Consider the following 10,924-nt stretch of genomic DNA (forward strand, 5'->3'; position numbering starts at 1 on the left):
CTCTCATATCCTTCTCTGCAGTACTCCTTCCTAAGTAGTCATTTCCCATTTTGTATTTGTACAGTTTTGCATGTCTTTCCTCTGCTCTCTGGACATTTCACAAATAAATAAACCACAGCTTTAGTTAAAGGTGAAGGATTCGAAGATAGGTGGATAATGTTTTGGTAGTCAGATATAGTACTACATGGAAGCATATCAGTTGCCACCTGCCTTTTACACTACTTCAGTAACGTGGAAAATAATTTTGATCCTTTACATCCAAGAATAAGACCCAAGGGAACGACAGTCTTCTCCTCTTTGCCTTCACTTGTAGATAATAAGGTCTAATAGATTGCAGAGGGACTCATTTAACATGTTCTCTGTATGGGAAATCGCTAACAAGCACAGTCATTTGGTAGGATGAAGAAACTTTGGAAGTCTTCAGGAAAGACTGTCATACCATAACTGGAGTAGTAGATACAGACTAATCTACTAGACTATGAGGAATAGATCTTACTGTTCAAAACATGTTTGTTTTCAGACTAGGGTAGCAGAGATGTACATTCTCCAAAGGAACCCTAGGATTCAAATGATCTAGCCATGTCCTATGCTCAGTGTTTTAGTTCATAAATATAGCCTGTGAAATTACTCATCTGGAGATTACTTTTGAACCCACCTTTTAGCGAAGGGGATTTATCTTTGGATAAATGCACTCAAATATATACACATGGCATATCTTATAGCCGAAAGGTGTACTGTGATAATAGAAATCAGAATACACACCCACACTCAGAAAGCTGACACAGTATGAAAGCTATTAAATATCCTTTTGAAAGATCTTTCCAGAAATACAGTGTCATACTCTGATTTTACATGACCAGCATGTTTTGTCTATATAACTCCAGGGACCTAAAGTATAGATCAAGAATAAGGAAATCTACACTATATACGGTTTTAGTGTCTCAACCAACTTCCATTCAGTAAATGGAAATCTTTCCATAGTTTCTAATACACCCAAAATGCAAGGTCATACATCTAGGAACAAAGAATGTAGGTCACATTTACAAGAATATATCCTGGAATGTAGTGAAACGGAAAAGGACTTTAGAAATCATGGTAGATAACCATTTGAACATGAGGTCCCAAGGGCTGCTATTGTTAAAAGAACTAACACAACTAGCTTGTTGCTTGTTGTAACTTTTTGCTTCTTTTTTTTGATCGGCTCCTGGCCAGCAGGGGCAAGGGGGAGAAAGCTCGGGGGAAGAGGGTCAGGGATGCACAGCGGGCCCATCACAGTCCCAGTCCCAGACTGCACGCCAGGGGGATCTAGTCACATAGAGTGTTGGGGTTCTTAGGAATGGGCTTGTTTTGGCCTTGTCTTGAAATAGGATTAGCTTGATTTTTGGCTTATTGTGAAAGTCGGAGTCCTTATTTACTGCGTGAAAGTTGACAACTGTGCTCATAATCTGTGTGGGAATGGGGTGGGGGGGGGCAAGCAAACCATGAGAAAAATGGGAATAAACATCCGTTTGTTCTATGATTCTTGATTGTTTTATTTTCTGCAAAAGTAGAGCTTTATTTAATAGATTCAAATGGCATTCCTGATTTTGCTAAATCTAGAGTGAAAATGACCTGTCAGGAAAGAAAAAATTAACAGACTGTCTCTGTCCATGCTTCTGTCAAACTTTACATCCTTTAAAATGTTGTTGTTTTTATTCTATTTTCAAGTTAATTCATTTAAATAAAGGTAAATCTACTTCTTCAATTTCTTTTAAAAATATGTGCATATATAATATAATTTTAGGGAGGCCTAAGAGAAAACTGCTTTGATGACATTTGAGAGAGCCCTGCACTAAATAGGTTCAGTATCATGATTCTAGAGCAAACTCTAATTCGTGCCAATCAATTGTGATGCAGCTGAATGTGATGATTGGAAGCAGACAATTTTCATCGGGATACCATTTATGCCTATGCAGACTCCCATTGAAGTTAGTGGGCTCTGCCTGAGGGGAGGGCCCTGTGTGGATCACACTGCAGCATCAGGCTCTGAAATTATTGGCAGGGGTCTTGTTGTCTTACATGCAGTGTGAGATGCCTAATGTACTTTTATGTGCTGTAAATAAGTGGTTCTCAACCTTTCCAGACTACTGTACTCCTTTCAGGGGTCTGATTTGTCTTGTATGCCCCTAAGTTATGCATCACTTAAAAACTATTTGCTTACATAACCAGATAAAAATACAAAAATGTCCAAGCACACTATTATTGAAAAATTGCTTACTTTCTCATTTGTACCATATAATTTATAATATCAATTGGAATATAAATATTGTACTTACATTTCAGTGTATAGTTAAGGCTAAAATTTAGTCATGTAGTAAAAGTCACAGACAGGTCATGACTTCCGTGAATTTTTCTTTTTTGCCTGTGACCTGTCCGTGACTGGATATTTTTAGTAAAAGTCACAGACAGGTCACAGGCAAAAAAGAAAAATTCACGGAAGTCATGACCTGTCTGTGACTTTTACTAAAAATATCCAGGACAAAATGGGGATCTGCGGGTCCCCACACCCCCTGAAGCGGGGCAGCTGCACAAGGGCTAGGAGCCGCCTGCAGCAGCTGGGGGCAGTGGGGTATCCCCACCGCTTTTTTTTTCTCTCCAGGTGCTGTACGCTTCTGTGGAGTGTTTGGTCAGGCTCAACTGGACCCTGACCAAGCCGGTCAGCTTCGGGCAGGGGGTGCATCAGTGGTGTCCGCTGTTGGGCCAGCAGTATGCTCTGGCAATCAAGCCCTTTCTCTGTCTCCTCCAGGGTTGGTGCTCTGAGAGAGCAGAGTTGCGGCTCGTCCTATTGGCATATGCCGACGACGTGCTCCTCATGGTCCAGGACCTTGGTGCGAGTGGAGGCCTACCACGCCATCTACTCAACAGCTTCCTCCACCCGGGTCAACTGGGTCAAGAGGTCTGGGCCTGCTGGTCAGGGACGGGTGGCAGACGAGCTCCCTCCCACCTGCGCTTCAAGCCATTTGGTGGGGCGTGGGTCTGCTGCTCTATCTCAGCATCTACCTTTCCGCCATGCATCCTTCTCCGCCCGAGAGCTGGTAGGATTTGGAGGCCAGGGTGGGCGAGCAGCTGCGGAGATGGACAGGACTGCTCCATTGCCTCTCCCTGTGGGGGAGGGCACTGGTGCTGAACAAAGTAGTCCTGTCCATGCTCTGACACTGGCTCGATACCCTGAGCCCAGCCCCAGGGATCCTGGCCTGGCTCCAGAGGGTAGCTCTGGAGTTCTTCTGGCCAGGACTGCACTTGGTCTTTGCAGGGGTTCTGAGTCTTCCCCTGGAGGAGGGAGGACAGGGCCTGGTCTGCCTCTGCAGCCAGGTCCATGTCTTCCACCTCTAGGCCCTGCAGAGACTCCTTTATGGTGCAGGTAGTCGGGCGTGGAGCACGTTGGCGCACACCTTCCAAGGGGCCAAATTTACATGCTCGTGCTCCACATGTTTAGTTTCTTCACCCTCATGTCCTGCCCCAATACTAAGGGGTGGGACTATCTACTACTAGTAGAGGGTGAAGAAACCTGGTGGCCCAGCCTGTATTCCACCCTGGTCTCACAGCCTGCTGGGATATTGGCTGGCGGCTCCTTTATGGAACCGTGAGCACGGGCATGTGCCTGGCATGGTTCATCCCCATTCCTGATGCCTGCCCCTTTTGCATCATGTGGGAGAGAACCCACATGCCGCAAAAGGGGCAGGCATCAGGAATGGGGGTGAACCTACCTCGAATGCGCCAGGTTGCAGCCTCTATTTCGGCTCCTCCAGAACCTCCTGTTGAGGTTCTGGCTGCGCTTTTCCCCACACCTTTTCATATTCGCACACCCTGTCCAGGGCCCCACAAAGTCATGAAACCTCCTTGTTAACCTCCTCCTGGCACTGGCCAAAGCGGCCATTTACTACACTAGGAGAAGGATGCTTGACGAGGGGGTAGTCTGCGACAGTGGGGCCTATTTCGATTCCTCCCTGGTCTCATGCATCCAGGCAGAGTTCCTCTGGGCAGCTTCTGCTGGCTCCCTAGACAGCTTCGAGGAGCAGTGGGTGCTGTCAAGGGTTCTCTGCTTGGTGTCCCCCTCTGAATCCCTGGTTTTGAACCTGTGTGACCTGGACACGGTGGCTGAGAGCTGTGGGGTACCCTGCCACCTGCGGGGACCAGGAACTGTGGAATACCCCTGCCGCCCGCAGCTTGGGGGTTTCCCCGCGGTGACTGAGAGCTCAAGGGTTCTCCCACTGCCTGCAGCGGCTGGGAGCTCGGGTGTTCCCCCACCACCAGCAGCTCCGGGGGCACCCACGGCCCACAGTGGCTGGGACCTGAGGTGGCTTGGATCTCCAGGGGCTGCCAGAGCCAGCTGGGGTGCCTTGTAGCTGCCTGCTCCCGTGGGCAGCTGGGGTCCCTGCAGCTCCTGACCACTACAGGCTGAAGTTATGGAGGTCGCTGGAAGTCATGGATTCGGTGATTTCTGTGACCTCCGTGACTAAATTATAGCTGTATGTACAGTATAGAGAGTAGCTAAGTTCCCTGTAAGCTGCGTGGCCATGTAGCCACCTATTTAGCACTGTGCAGGCACTCTGGGAACCCGCCCAGGGACCTGCCTCAGCCGGGGGAGGAGCACCTCTTCCCCAGCCCCCAATTTAGCCCAGCCCCCAACCTGCAACGGCTGGAGCACCCCTATCCTGGCCCGGACCCGGCCGGGGAAGTGCAGCACAGCCTGGATCCAGCCTCTTCCTGGGCGGCCTGGCCCAAACCCAGGTAGCCCTGCCAGGACCCAGCTGCAGCCAGGGTGGCCCAAACCTGGGCAGCCTGGCCTGGACCTGTCGCCGTGTGACCCTTCCCAAATCCAGCCCAGGCCCAGATTTCTTGTGGCTGGGGCACCCCTCCCTGAAGCCAGCCCCAGTCCCAGAGCTGCCATGGCTGGGGGAGAGGTGCCTATCCCCCCCAGCCCAGGTGCTGCTGCGGGGAGAGAGAGCTGGGGGGAGTCCTCACTCCCCACTGTAGCCCCGAAGCACCTTCCTGCACCCTGAACCCCTCATCCCTGGCCCCACCCCAGAGCCCACACCCTCAGCTGGAGCCCTTCCCCCTGCACCCCAACCCCCACCCCAGCCCTGAGCCCCTCATTCCCAGCCCCACCCCAGATCCCACACTGCCAGTCAGAGCCCTCACACCCCTGAACCCCAACCATCTGCCCCAGCCCTGAGCCCTCTCCAACACTACGAACCCCTCTGCCACCAAATGAATTTTGTTATGTGCATCAATATGAAGGTAATGTGTCACACATCACTTCCATATTGATGCATATAACAAAATTAATGCTGCACATGGGTGTAAAAAATTAGAGGGAACATTGTAGAGCAGTATAAACAAGTCATTGTATGAAATTTTAGTTTGTACTGACTTTGCTAGTGCTTTTATGTAGCCTGTTGTAAAACTAGGCAAATATCTAGATGAGTTGATGTACCCCCTGGAAGACCACTTCATCCCCACCGGGGTACACATATCCCTGGTTGAGAACCACTGCTGTAAATAGGAAAAGTGACCAAATTACAAAACAGTGGCTGAGTCAGGTTCATGGCAGCAGATCATCTTATGTAATGTGGAGAATCTTTGAATAGAGAAGGGAATGTCCTAAATAAATCTTATGGAATTAGGATTGACACAGAGGTTGTCTCATCCATTATTTTCTCCAGAATTTTGTTTCCTAACTAGTCTAAAACAGATTCTGAATGGATTTGTAAACTCTTAAGGGCAGGAATTGTCTCACTCGGTGTGTACAGTACCTGGAACAATGAGGCATCTAGATACCCCTGAAATAACTAATAATGGACATCTCCAATGTACTATCAAAATTTTGGAACTAGCTACTGTCAACAAAAATGGAAATTGCTTTTTTTAAAATTTAAAGATTAACATATTTAACAACAACAATAATGGGTAAAATGTATTTCCTCCGCAGAGACTGTAATTTTCTTGACTGTTGGCAGGAAGAAAGAAAAATTAGGACAGAAAGACCAATAATTCTGCACTGAAATAAAGGAGAAAAGCACTAGACCTGTTATCAATTTTTAGGTAAATTGCAATTGATTATTTAGGTAAATGTAGGTTTTGTTTTAATCTGACTTGTGTTCTTACATTGCCAGAGTACATCTGGGTTTTTCAGATTAATATAAATAACCCCCTTGCCCACTTTTCCATTCCTGAACAGAATGTCTTTGCTTTCTTTCCACCTTCCTTGTTTTGTACTCCTGTGCTCCCAGACCAGACTTCACCCACAGACAATCCCATTTATCACCTTGATATAGGCACTCTATCCCACATACCCTTTGGGGAAGTGGCCTGCTCTGAATGAAAGAGCTGAAGTACAGAAATGGCAACCTTCATGGAATAAGATCAGATACCTTTAGCCATAAGAACATTCAAATTTCAAGAAGTAGAATTTCTTAAGTAAATTAATTTGCTAGAATTCTTGTAATGTTCTTGGATCCTCTTGCTGAATATTGTAGGCATGCCATACTAAAGCATTTCTTTCCACTTCTGCTATCCATCACACAATTCTCCCACATCCACTTGCAAAGCAATAGTTGCTAAATATACCAAAGAGAAGTTACATTCTTAGTTGCCCTTGTGAGCTAACTTCTTGAGCCAGTTCCTCAGCTGTTTTCTTCTGACTTGTATTCACATTTCTAATACTTTGACAAATTGTATGTGACCTGCAGATAAAAGGGACATGTACAACCTTTCAGATTACTGTGCTTCTGGTTGACAAATGCCTTGTGTTCCCAGAGTTCAGGAATCAGCTTCCAAGTCACAATCTCAATATGAGAAGCAAAGGATTTGCTGAGACAATCACCCTGTTTGATTAGCTTTCCAATAGATTTTTTTGCCATTTAGAGCAGTGAACTTGAGTTCAGCAAAGTAGAAGTTGCAAAGTGATAAAGTAGAGACACTTTAATCTGCATTTCTGATTAAATCTGGTTCAATCTTCAGTATCAACCACACTGTAATCTGTAGTTTGAAGGCTTTAAAACAAGTTTCAGGGAGGAGGACAGTGCTGTCAGATCATTTCTGGCACAAGACTGAATGTTATACAAAGACTCTCTAGCATCCTAAAAGCAGGCTTCCAGGTAAATCCAAGATGCAAGTAGAGCCCATCCTAGATATACAATTACCATGTGGCTAAAAGTGACTCATCCTGACAGATGGAAAAATATATTTATATATGTCTTTGAAATCAGCAACTGAATAAAAAGGTAATTGCCGCCACAATTATACATGATGCACCACTGATAATAAATTTAAAGTGTCACGGTCCAATTTCTGGTTTCAGATCAAACTCATTAAACCAAGCAGAAGATTGGATCTCACTGAGCCTGCTTTTAGAGATGAAAAATTAAGCAATGATTCACAGTGTAAGCCCATTACATAAGAGGAAAAAAAAGGTGGTGGGGGGGAGGAGAGGGAAAACCACCAGGTGCATGTGAAAAAATGGACTTACATTTTATCTGGCCAGATCAGTATCTGTAATAAATTAATAGGAATGCATATCCTATATCTACCATGATCACATGCATATAAGGATCTTTTTGCAGTTGATGACCTTAGAAATACCAGTTCAGGGACACTTGCAAATAATTCACTTGATCACTGTAAAAAGCATACCTTTCAAACACTTCCACATATAGCCCATAACTGAAAGTTTTGTAAGTGTCTTTTCAAATGATCACAAGGATTGCTACTGTTTGTATTGTGATAATATACAAGAGCTCCAGTGAAGATCATGGCCCCATTGTCCTATGTCCTGAACAGACACACTGCCTCTATGGGTCCTTTTTTAGAAATAAATATTCAGTCTGACTACAAACCAAGAAAAATGAGACTTCCCTGTACAGGAATATGGAATTTTACCAGGATATATTACTGGAATCATTATCTATATAACTCTCTTTCCAAAATGATCTACAAGCAGTTCTAGGTCTATCCCAAATACTGAAGGAGACAAGAATGTTCAGATGCCAAATGTGTCTTTAATAAGTAGTGGGTCCACCCCACATAGATATGATAAGGAAAAAATACAAAAGAACAATAAGATATGCTGGTACATGTTGACGTTGACTAACGCAGTCCAACGACTGTTGATTTCTTCTTAAATCAGAAGCAATAATGTGGCATCATCAAAAGAAGACATTTTGTCTAAAATATTCTAGCAAATGAAGTGCCATATATGGGACTTCCTCATGGAATCTCGGTCACAGCTGTATGTATAAGCTTGGTAAAATTACAATTTTATTTTTGTATAATTTTGATTGATAATATCAATGCTTATTTTTAAGCATTTTTTATTTTTATTTATTTAAATTTTAACAGTTGTGGGAAATTATGAGGATCAGACAATAAGTAATGACAGTAGATTTGGGGGGAGGGATAGCTCAGTGATTTGAGCATTAGCCTGCTAAACCCAGGGTTGTGAGTTCAAATCTTGAGGGGGCCATTTAGGGATCTGGGACAAAAATTGGGGATTGGTCCTGCTTTGAGCAGAGGGTTGGACTAGATGACCTCCTGAGGTCCCTTCCAACTCTGATATTCTATGATTCTAGAAGCTGAGATTCAAAAAGTTAAATTTCTATAGCTATTAAAACTCAAATAGTCAACATCACATGTCAAAATATACAAAGTAAACAGACTTAAATCAAACTCTTAATAAGTTTTCAAGCAGCACTTTTCTTACTTTGCCTATCTGTAAATTTTGATTATTATAGATGGAAATATATTTTTGTTGGTCTGCAAGTGTATTGTGAAATAGATGATTATCCACATTTACCAATAAGAACCTAATCCTCTCAAGTGTGTGTATATATAATAATTAATTAATATGTGGCCAAAATGATCCAACTTGGGCACCTAATCCATATTTAGGTACCTATATGAATGGCCTGATCTGTAGAGGTGCTGAGCACCTGAAGTTCTTATTGACTTTGGTGCCTGGGGAGCACATGCTGGGGATCAGGGCAGATTTTCAATAGCAGGAGGAACAGCTGTAGTGGGAGCATGTGCCAAGGACTGGGGAAGGTTATCAGAAGCAGCTATGTAGATCACTTGGGTAGCACTTCCCAGGGATCAAGGAGGGTTCTGGCACTGCGATGGGGAAGTGAGTTGACTGATGACTCCAGACTCTCAGTCAGCCTTGTCTCTCTATTGTTGGAAACATGCCTTGAGCCCCAGAACAGAATGGCCACCTACTACAGCCAATCTGTAATCTGGCTCATTCTGTAAGGGCAAATGTTCCCACAGCAACCTTAACTCTAGCCCTTGTGAGCATGCATCACAATAAGGTCTTTGGAATCTCTTATATGGACTCTATTTACTGCATCTTCATACTGTGAACAGCAGGGTGGGAATGAAACTATTCATTGCCATGGCTGGCATCATTCAAGTCTCCAGTCAAGCAAATTTGTGTCTGGGATGCCCGCCAGTGTCTTTTCAGCGTGGAAAACAACGATGCCTTGAATACGTTATGTTTTAACAAAAAATAAAACGCTTTCAGCACTAAAGAAAATGCCTTTGACTTTGTTCCCCCTTCCCTCCTTGCAAAGCGTCTTCAGTGTATGATTGCCGCAACCCAACATTGTCACATTGTACAGCATGGTGCAAGGTCGCTTTGATGTGATTCAAGCAAAAGGCAGCCATTTGGTTATGCAGTCTAGATTTCCAATTTAGATTGGAGGCCTAGTTATTGTAGCTTTACTTTTGTGAACAGTTCATTGCTTTGGTGTCTTGTACACAGTGCATTAGGCACAGATATTGGGCTGGGTGAAACTGCAGAAAGTTTTCTAAAGCTTCCTTGTTCTCTTAGCCAAGCATGTGCTGCTTAATCCAGATTTTGTGGATCTGTCCCTGCAGGAGATTGGGCAGACACAGGATCCTGGGAGTCCTAGGTTCAAATCCCAGAAGAGTCAACTAAAATCTTTATCTGTGTGAGGTAGTAAAGTATTCCAGGCAGTTGACTTTGTTTGGGGTCTTTTGGGTGAAACCACTAAAAACTGAAATCCTGCCTTCTTTTAGGGGACACTAAGGGCCATATTCTGGCACGGCCCTGTATGGATCCAGCAAGGTGGGAAAGGACACAAGGAACATTGACCGGTTGGAATCTGGTTGGAGAGTGTAGGGTCTGCCTCTTAGTGAATATATGGATGCTGGGTTTCTGCAGGGTGAGTGCAAGGGGTATGACTCCACCTACCTCCATGTAGGCCAGCAGCTTGGCAGAATATACTGCATTCTTTTTAAGAGTAGTGTAATTGTTGTGCTGGTGTGCACTGCCTTAGACAGCCAAAATGCTTCTTAGGGATGTTAGCTGCTGTGTGACTCCCTGATGCACCTGATGGCACCTACGGCACAATCTAATCTTAATGGCTTTCATAGCTAAAGCTGCTTAAATGAATAGCTAGCCCACAGTATCATGGATTGACTCTGATGCTATAGCACTAGTAACTCAGCTAAGAGAAGAGGTTTCTGCCTTATGCTCTTGATCAAAATGTTCACTGCCCACACTGTTGTGCAGTGTACTATGCGCCAGCAGGTTGCTAACCAACATCTGGAGGTGGCTGTAATTCAGTAGTTCCACCTAGATGCCAGAGCAATTTCATTCAGTCCTAAAACTTAGAATGTCCAAACCCATTAACCAGTAGTTGGGGTCCTGTCCAATACACAGGTTCCATAATAAGATTTCTCTGGCTTTTTAGTTGGGAACAGACATATCTCATCGTCTCTTTCTTTACACAGGACTCTGTCTTGTCAGGATTGTTAGAAACAGGATAATTGCGGAGAGAAGGCTTTCTTTACAATAGTTAAATACACATTATTATACATCATCCTTGAGGGAGCAGTGTTTATGTCCAATGGCGTATTGGTCACT

This window comes from Lepidochelys kempii, chromosome 6, assembly GCF_965140285.1.
Source record: "Lepidochelys kempii isolate rLepKem1 chromosome 6, rLepKem1.hap1, whole genome shotgun sequence".
Lineage (NCBI taxonomy): Eukaryota > Metazoa > Chordata > Testudines > Cheloniidae > Lepidochelys > Lepidochelys kempii.